The following is an 8,841-nucleotide window of genomic DNA, read 5'->3' on the forward strand; positions in this document are numbered from 1 at the left end:
AACCAACGTGTTGGCGCCTGACTATAACAACATCCCACCATTGATACCAGTTGTGATTATTTGTTTTTTAAAACATTACACAGTTGGGACCCCAGAGACTATAGGTCTTAGTAACCCCTCAAGCCTGGAATTAAAGTCACGCTCCAGGCTCAGCTTTCAGCCAAACAGTAGACAAGCTAGGTGAGCATTGTCACCGGGGAGGTTGGCATTCCTTAGAACGGTCAACTCTAAGAGATCAAAAGGGCAGCATTTGCCCAGGGATAAAGCTCAGAAGACAGGAAGAGAGAGGAAGTGGAAAGAGTGCTTTTACATTGTGAGGATTGTAATCAGTGTTACAAAACAAACTGTTCTGGTTCTTCAGTGCTGCTCTAACAGAAGAATACCATAAGTGGATGACTTGAACAAAAAAATGAATTTATTCTCTTACAGTTTAGAAGGCTAGTGCTCTGAGTTCAAAGTACCAGCTCCAGGGGCTGGGTGAAGCCCCCTCAACCTTGGGCTTCAGTTCTGTGCTCTTGCTCCTGGCCCACTGGAGCTGGAGGTGTCTCATAACTCAGGCAGCTGCTGACTGCTGAGGCTGACAAACCAAAGGTTGACAAGTAAATGGCACGATGGTAGGCTACTAGTTAAAACAGTCCCAAGATTGGCAGACAGCATGGCAGACCACTGATGACTTGGCCAAATGCAGGATCCATGTGCCAAGAAGCTAGAGACCTTCCTCAAAGCTGCTGCTTACATACTGGAAGCAGACCACATCCCTAAAGCAGTTACTCAGCTGCTCTAGTAGATTCCACCATGGAGTTTTATTACCAGTTTCATCATGGGGAATAACTACATCCATCTGTCCAGCCACTCATAGCCAGGCGTAGCCAAGTTGACACACAACCACCACACAAGCTGTGAATTGTTGAACAGAAACCCAATTTGCTCTGCAAATTTTTACTCAAATCACAATTAAAAGTTTCTTTTTCTTTTTTAAGAACACAACATTGTGTTGTTATTTAAAAATATTTAGATATACTACCTTTCCCCCCCAGAATTCCTTTTGCATCTTGGACCTTTATTGAGGGCCTTTGGAGATATTTTGCCCAAATGTATCTATTTCACTGTTGTTCTTAAAGGATCTTTAGAGGTTCTAGAGCCTCAGTTAGTTTCAGCACAATGAGAATTCTGTTGTTTTGGTGTCTGTTGACAAGAAAGCAGCTTTTTGTTTTGGATATTTTTACTTTATTTGCATATACTCATTTTTTTATAAATATGTATGTAACAAAACATTTGCCATTTCAACATTCTTCATGCTTATAACTTAGTGGTACTATGTTACGCAACCATCACCATTTCCAACTTTTTCCGTAACAGTGCATTTCCTAAGCAGTCAGTCCCCTTCCCTCTCCCTTCTGCCTGGCCCTGGTACCCATTAACATTTTTAATGCATAAAATACTATGCATTTTTAATGCATGGTATTCTAGCTGGTAAATAAACTATAATTTACTTGACCAATTGCTATGCCTTAGACCAATTGGTTCCCTTATTCCAATTGTTACAGTTAACCCTCAAACCAAACTCACTGCCGTGGAACCGATTCCTACTCACAGTGACCCCCACAGGGCTCTGGAGGCAGCAAATCCCCACAGAAGCAGCCATCCCCACCTCCATCATGGAGTGCTGCCAGCTTTCCTGTCTACAGTCAGATACCCCAGGCACTGTGCCAGCAGAGCTCCCTTTGTGAGTAGACTTAACCCTTTCCTATTCTGCCTGTCTCTAGGTATTTTTAAGGTGACTTCTTTGTCCTTTATGCTTTGCTTTCACTGATACTTTTAAAAATAGATTTTATCTCAGTTTATCCTGATTGGGATGCATAAGACTTTCTTAACTGGATTGGTGTCGCTTCATCATTTCTAGAAGAGTCTCATCTATTTCATCAAATATTCTATCCCATTCTCCCCTCCTTGAACTTGTATTTGTCTCCTGTATTCTGGAAGATTTTTCTGCCATTTTTTCCAGCTAAGTAATGCTCTGTTCAGCTATGTCTGATCCATTAAACCTGTCTATTGAGTTTTAGTTATTTTTAATTCTAGCACTTCTCATTACATCATTTTTAATGGATGACTTTGCTTACAGATACTGTGTTTTCAGGTTTGGTAAGCATAGCTCTGTCTTTTGGTCTGTAGATAAAGATTTGTTCATAGTCTCAAAGACACTTAGTATTTAACATCTTTAGGATTGATTTCTGTTGTATTCTTTCTTGTTATCTTTATTATCCTTGAAAATTATTTGTATGGCGTATTTGAGGTCTAGGATGAAGGTTCTTTTTACTTATATTTACGTTGCGGGTTCCTAGGAGCACTTCCAGGCAGAGACCACTTCTCAGCTTGATGTTTGGAGACAATATAGATAAAGTGAATTGGGGTGGCTTATTCAGAATAATTGTGCACTGTCCTTGGAGAGAAGGTTGGGCAATCTAATTCTGTAGTGATACTGCCTCGGAAGCTCAAGGAGAGGTTGCTGTGAGTTGGATCCGACTTGACAGCAGTGCGTTTAGTTTGTTTTCTTTTATCCCTGTAGCACTTGGGGGTTTCTGCTAAATATGGGAGGGTTGCCATTAAGATTGACCACTTTGGACTGACTGACTTTATTTTTTTCAACACAAGGTGAAATCATGAAACCAAACTTCAGATTTGCCCATATTGATAGTTGTCTTCAGGGCAAAGTGGCTTCTTCCTGTTTTGCCTTGTTTTGGGGCTAGTTAATTCCTTACTATTTTGTTGACATTTTGGTGCTTTTAAAATGTTACTGAACATTTTATTATGCACTTTTATTTGTTGTAGAGTTAGGGAGCTCTGGTGGCATAGTACCTAAGGCATTGACTGCTAACAAGAAGTAGTTATAACCACCAGCCACTCCTGGAGGAAGGTTGGGCAACCTACTTCCCTAGTGATACCGTCTCGGAAGTCCAAGGTCGCTATGAGTCCAATCCAATCTAATGGCAGTGAGTTTGGTTTGGTTTTTTGGTTGTGGAGTTGGTCTGAATAATTTATCTTGTTGATACCAGAAATGGGCGTTCTTAGAGATTGGATGAGATTTCACATCTAACATAAAATTCTCACTGATCTTATTTTGCCAACTGTAATAAAAAATTAATGCAGGTGTTAACATAAACCTGTGTTTCTTAATGTGATCTGATTATCTGAGAATCACCTGCCTCAAGCTGGGGCTCTTTAGATTAGAGTTTTGGATCCTTTTTCCTCATTACTGTTGGTTCTTAATTTGGCATGGGGTCTAAATGTTAGGTTCCAACATTTTTTAATTGGTAAACCATTTATAAATGTAGATGTGCAGAAAATTCTTGCAGACCTCTCACTGGGTTTCCCCTAATGTTTAACACCGTAACTACCATGGTAACCCATAACCAGGGTGTAGATTACAACTTAGTGTGATGCTATATGACAGAGTAGAACTGTATTATAGGGTTTCCAAGGCTGTAAATCTTTACGGAAGCAGACTGCCCTATCTTTGTACCATGCATATATGGTGGTTTGAAACTGCTGACCTTTTGATTAGCAGTGCTTAGCACTGTGCCACCAGAATATGTTTTTAACTATCATCTCACCTAATTATTTTTCAGAACCACTGACCCCATGCTAGAGTTGATTATTCAAATGAGATAGAATGAAATAAACAGCTGTTTATTGAATACTTGGAATGTATCAGACATTGGTAAGCCTTTCACATGAATTTGCTACTTTAATCTTAGAAGTAATCCAATGAGGGAATAATTACTTTCTATGGAAGCATCAGAAATTATTTACCTGAGCTAGTCTGTGGTAAGGAGCTTTGGTAACCTAGTGCCTAAGACATTTGACTCCTCGGAAGGAGGATGGGGCAATCTACTTCCGTAGTGATACTGCCTCAGAAACCCAAGGAGGGGTCCCTGTGAGTCATGCTGACTTGATGGCACATAACAACAACAGTCTGTAGTAAAGCTGACATCAACTACAGCAGTCTGACTATAAAATCAGACTGACTTTAAACAACAAAATGTTTTGGGATTATGGTGTTCTGTTTCGTCTTAAATGTATTCCCACAAAATGGTCACTGAGAATAGCAGTGTAGCCATTCTTCCGTGACCATGTTAAAATTTTGCAAAAATTTGAATTTAAAAGTTTTTTTGCTTTTTTTTTTCCTTTCATATCTTTGACAATTCCAGGGTTTATTAGACATGTGTACATACTCAACCCACCAAATTCTAACATGTTACTAAATAAGCTTCTAACTTTGTAGATGAACATTTTAGTTGTTTCCACTGAAAATGGAAATATCAACTAATGAAGAATGAAAAATAAGTCCTCGTTTTTCTTGAATCTGTGCTTAGCAGTAACAACTGTTAGGTTTCTGGTGTATTTTTCCAGAAATGTAAGGAAATATTTGTACATGTATGTGTATACACACACACATTTAAAATATCAAATGAGGTATTGGCATGTATCTTATAGCCTGCTTTGGTGCTCTTTCCATATCAATTTGGATGTTTCATTCTTTGACTGCAGAGCATTACATGCATATTCCATGTTAGTGCTGAGGGGTGTGTGTGTGTGAGAGAGAGAAAGAATATGCACAACAAACATGCCAGATGAATAATTCTTTGTGTGTAATGTGTAATTCAGGGACAGGAGCTCTGATAGCATAGCGCTTAAGGCATTTGACTGCTGACCAGAAGGATGGTGGTTCAAAGCCACCAGCCACTCCTCTGAAGGAAGGTTGGGCAATCTGCTTCTGTAGTGATACCACCTCGGAAACCCAAGTTATGGGTCGCTATGAGTTGGATCCAACTTGATGGCAGTGAATTTGGTTTTTTTAATTGAGGGACACTGATTGCATTCTTTAAGTTGTACAGTCATTCTCAATATCCTTTAAGACATTATTCAGTCACATTTAAGGTAAACTCATTGCCTAAGCAAACCTCTCCATTTGCCCCCTTCTAACCCCTGCTAACCACTAAGAATTTTTTGTTCTTATGTATAGTGTAGTGCCTAAGACATTTGACTCCCAACCAGAAGGCTGGCGGTTCAAACCTACCAGCCGCTCCTCGGACGGAAGGTTGAGCAATCTACTTCCGTAGTGAAACTGCCTTGAAAACCCAAGGGGGGGGGGTTGCTATGAGTCAGATATGACTCTATAGCAGTGGGTTTGGTTTTTTGGTGTTTATGTATTTGCTTCAGGTCCCTAGGTGGCATAAACAGTTTGCCCTTGACTGCTAACCTACAGGTTATCTCTTCAAAACCATGCAGGGGAAGAAAAGTTTTTGCTGTCAAGTTGGATTCATAGTGACCCTGTAGGACAGTTGAACTACTACTCCTATAGTTTTCAAGGCTATACATCTTTTTTGAAAGCAGAATGTCAAATGTTCCACGGAATGGCTGGTGGGTTCAAATTGCTGCCTTTTGGTTAGCAGACAGCCAGGCTGCTGCTGTTAAGACTATAGCCAAGAAAAAACCCTGTGGAACAATTATACTCTGTAACAAATGGGGTTGTTATGAGTCTTGAATGAACTCAAAGGCAGCTAACAATGGCAGCATATATTTGCTTATTTCTTGTGAGATCATACAGTGTTTGTCCTTTTGCAACTGACTTTCAAGTTTCATCCATGGTGTACATGCATCAGGACTTCATTTCTCTTCATGACCAACTAATATTCCCTTGTATGTATATACTATATTTTGTTTATCTGTTCTTTGTAGATGAACATTTCAGTTGTTTCTACTTTATTGGAAAGTGCTGCAGTGAACATTGTTGTATGGGTTTGTGTTTGCCTTCTTGTCTTCACTTTTGGGTGTATATACCTAGGATTGGGATTGCTGGGTGGTCATATAGTAATTCTTCAACTTTCTGAGCAACTACCAAACTTTCCTGCAGTGGCTATATCATTTTACATTCCTACCAGCAATGGAACAGAGTTCCAGTTTTTCCACAACCTCACCAACACCTTTTTTTACTTTTTTAAAATTATTGCCGTTCTAACATGGGTGAGATGGGCTAAGTTTATTTTTGATGCAATAAATAGCTAACTATAACTACCATGTATGTTTGGTGTGCTGCTCTGGAGTATGCAATCAATGTTTGGCAAAAGTAGGTATCATCCTTGTCATGAATTTTGTGGTCTGGTCAGGGAATATAGATCTTAATGAAATAGTGACACTAATTACAGAAATAGTGACACTAATTACACTTGAAATGCTCTGTGATGAGAAGAAATAGAGTTTTATGTATGAGGGTGTACAACCAAGAAACAGATTATAGCCACAATGGCAAGGTTATTAAATAAGGCATCTCTGAAGAAGTAAAATTTTAAGCTGACAGCCAAAAGATGTATAAGACTTGTTTAACCAGAATTTGGAATAACCTTCCAGGCAAATGTGAAAAGCAAAGGTCCTTGGTTCATTTTAATTTTCTTCACAGTAGATACTCATAAGTGAATAACTTAAGGGCAGGCATATTTAAGTTTTTTGACATACATACCAAGAGGCAGTCAAATAGAACAAGAGGATACTGAATGGTTTAAAATTAGGAAAGGTGTGCATCATAGTGGTTTCCTTTCACCATACTTACTCAATCTGTATGCTGAGCAAATAATCCAAGAAGCTGGACTATATATGAAGGAAAACAGGGCATTGGGGTTGGAGGAAGACTTTTTAACAGCCTACAATATACAGGGGACACAGCCTTCCTTGCTGAAAATGAAGATGACTTGAAGCACTTACTGATAAAGATCAAAGACTACTATAGCCTTCAGTATGGATCATACCTCATCATAAAACAGAAGTTTTCACGGCTGGACCATAAGCAACATCATGATAAATGGAGAAAAGATGGAAGTTGTCAAGGATTTAATTCTACTTGGATCTGCAACTGATGTATTTGAATTTTGATGTGTGTGAAGAATACTGAAAATACCATGGACTGCCAGAAAAACAAACAAGTTTGTCTTGGTAGAAGTATATCCAGAATGCTCTTTAGAAGGGAAAATGGCCAGACTTCCTCTCACTTACTTTGGTCATGTTGTTGAAAAGAATCATTCCTTGGAGAAAGGGGTATGGTGGGTAAAGTTAGAGGGTCAGTGGAAAAGGGGATGACCACTGGGTCGATACAGTGGCTGTGACAGTGGGCTCAAGCATTGCAAGTATTGAAAAGATGGCACAGGACCAGGCAGTGTTCATTCTGTTGTACATAGGGTCGCTAAGAGTTGGAGCTGACTCAATGGCACCCTAACAACAGTATGGGCAAATTGCTCTGATAGTTCTTAGCAACACTAGCTATATTCAGGAGTACACTTTGACCACAATTTTCCCTAGGTTAAAAGAAAATCCTTGCTAATTTGACAGAAACTGGAATCCCACTTGAATTTCTTTGATGACTAAGATTGAATATTTTTCTTGTTTTCAATAGGGATTTCTTTGTAATAGTTGCTAAACATTTTATTGCTGGCTAATTTTACTAAACATCAGTGAAAAAACTATCAGTGCTGTTGATAATTATTTAAAAGAATTAGAAAATATTTAAAATTGACTAGGATGCATTTGGAATAAATATCTTTAATAATTTACCAAAAAGATACTAGACCAGTAATAATACTTCCTCCAAATATTAGCACTTGACTACTGTTGTTGTTATTTGCCATCCAGTCGGCCGTGACTCATAGCGACCCTTCCTTGGGTTTCCGAGGCCATATCACTATGGAAGTAGATTGCCCAACCTTCCTTCTGAGGAGTGGCTGGTGGGTTTGAACTGCCAGCCTTCTGTTTAGCAGTCAGGTGCCTTAGGCACTACGTTACCAGAGCTCCTACTTGGCTACTAAGTGCTAGCATTTTCAGCTCTTCTCCAAGTATAAGCATACTTTGCTTGCTGTGAGTAATCACATAGCGTTTGGTGGGTTAAAGACTTAATTTTCATGTGGAATTCTAACTTGGTTTAAATTTTTTATCTATATTACCTGTGACATTTAGCGATCAATTTTTATGTCAATAGAATACATTTACATTTTTCTTAAAGACAATATTCTTTAACAAATAGTTTATCTTTTTATGAGAAAGCTTTCGGATATGTTCTGTTCAGTCCTCACAATAAATTTATTCAGGTCTGTTAACCAAGAGCATTTGGACAATATGCTGGGGAGGCAGAGGAGTGGACAGCACTGAGGAGCGGCTGTGGTGGGTTTGAACAGTGATGCGTGATGTGAAGTACATTTGAAAAGAAGGGAAAGATTTACCTGGAATAGGTTGGAATCTAGAACTTTGTAATTGTCATAGACTAGTTTAAAGGGTTGACATTTGATGAATGTGATAGACATGTAATGAATTAGTGTTTTTTTTAAGATCTCCAGGGGTATATCTGACTAAGTGGTGGTTCTGTGGTAGTATTCTCATGTTCTATGCAAGAGACTGGGGTTTGACTTCCAGTCAGTGCACTTCATGCACAACCACCACTTACCTGTCAAGGGAGGATTGCATGTTGCTATGATGGCCGAACAGGTTTCAACAGAACTTTCAAGACTATGATGGACTATGAAGAAAGGCCTGGCAATCAGTCAATAAAAACTTTATGGATCACAATGGTCCAGTCTGCAGCTGATCATGGTGATTGGTTTTTTACATGATAAATGTAAGATCAGGCATCGTTTTAGTTGGTGTGTGGGTCCACCTTGGTGACAGCTAACGTAGTCAACGGACATAAATCCAGTAGGATTTTGACTTAATTAACATGAGTTTGATGGAAATTCATACTGTTGAAAATGAAGTGGGCTTGGTCTGTGAGTTATCAAGTAAAATTTCAAGCAAAAATTGACC

The sequence above is a fragment of the Orycteropus afer genome, unplaced genomic scaffold, assembly GCF_000298275.1.
Source record: "Orycteropus afer afer isolate SDZICR_OR568_19922 unplaced genomic scaffold, OryAfe1.0 scaffold00190, whole genome shotgun sequence".
In the NCBI taxonomy this organism is placed as follows: Eukaryota; Metazoa; Chordata; class Mammalia; order Tubulidentata; family Orycteropodidae; genus Orycteropus; species Orycteropus afer.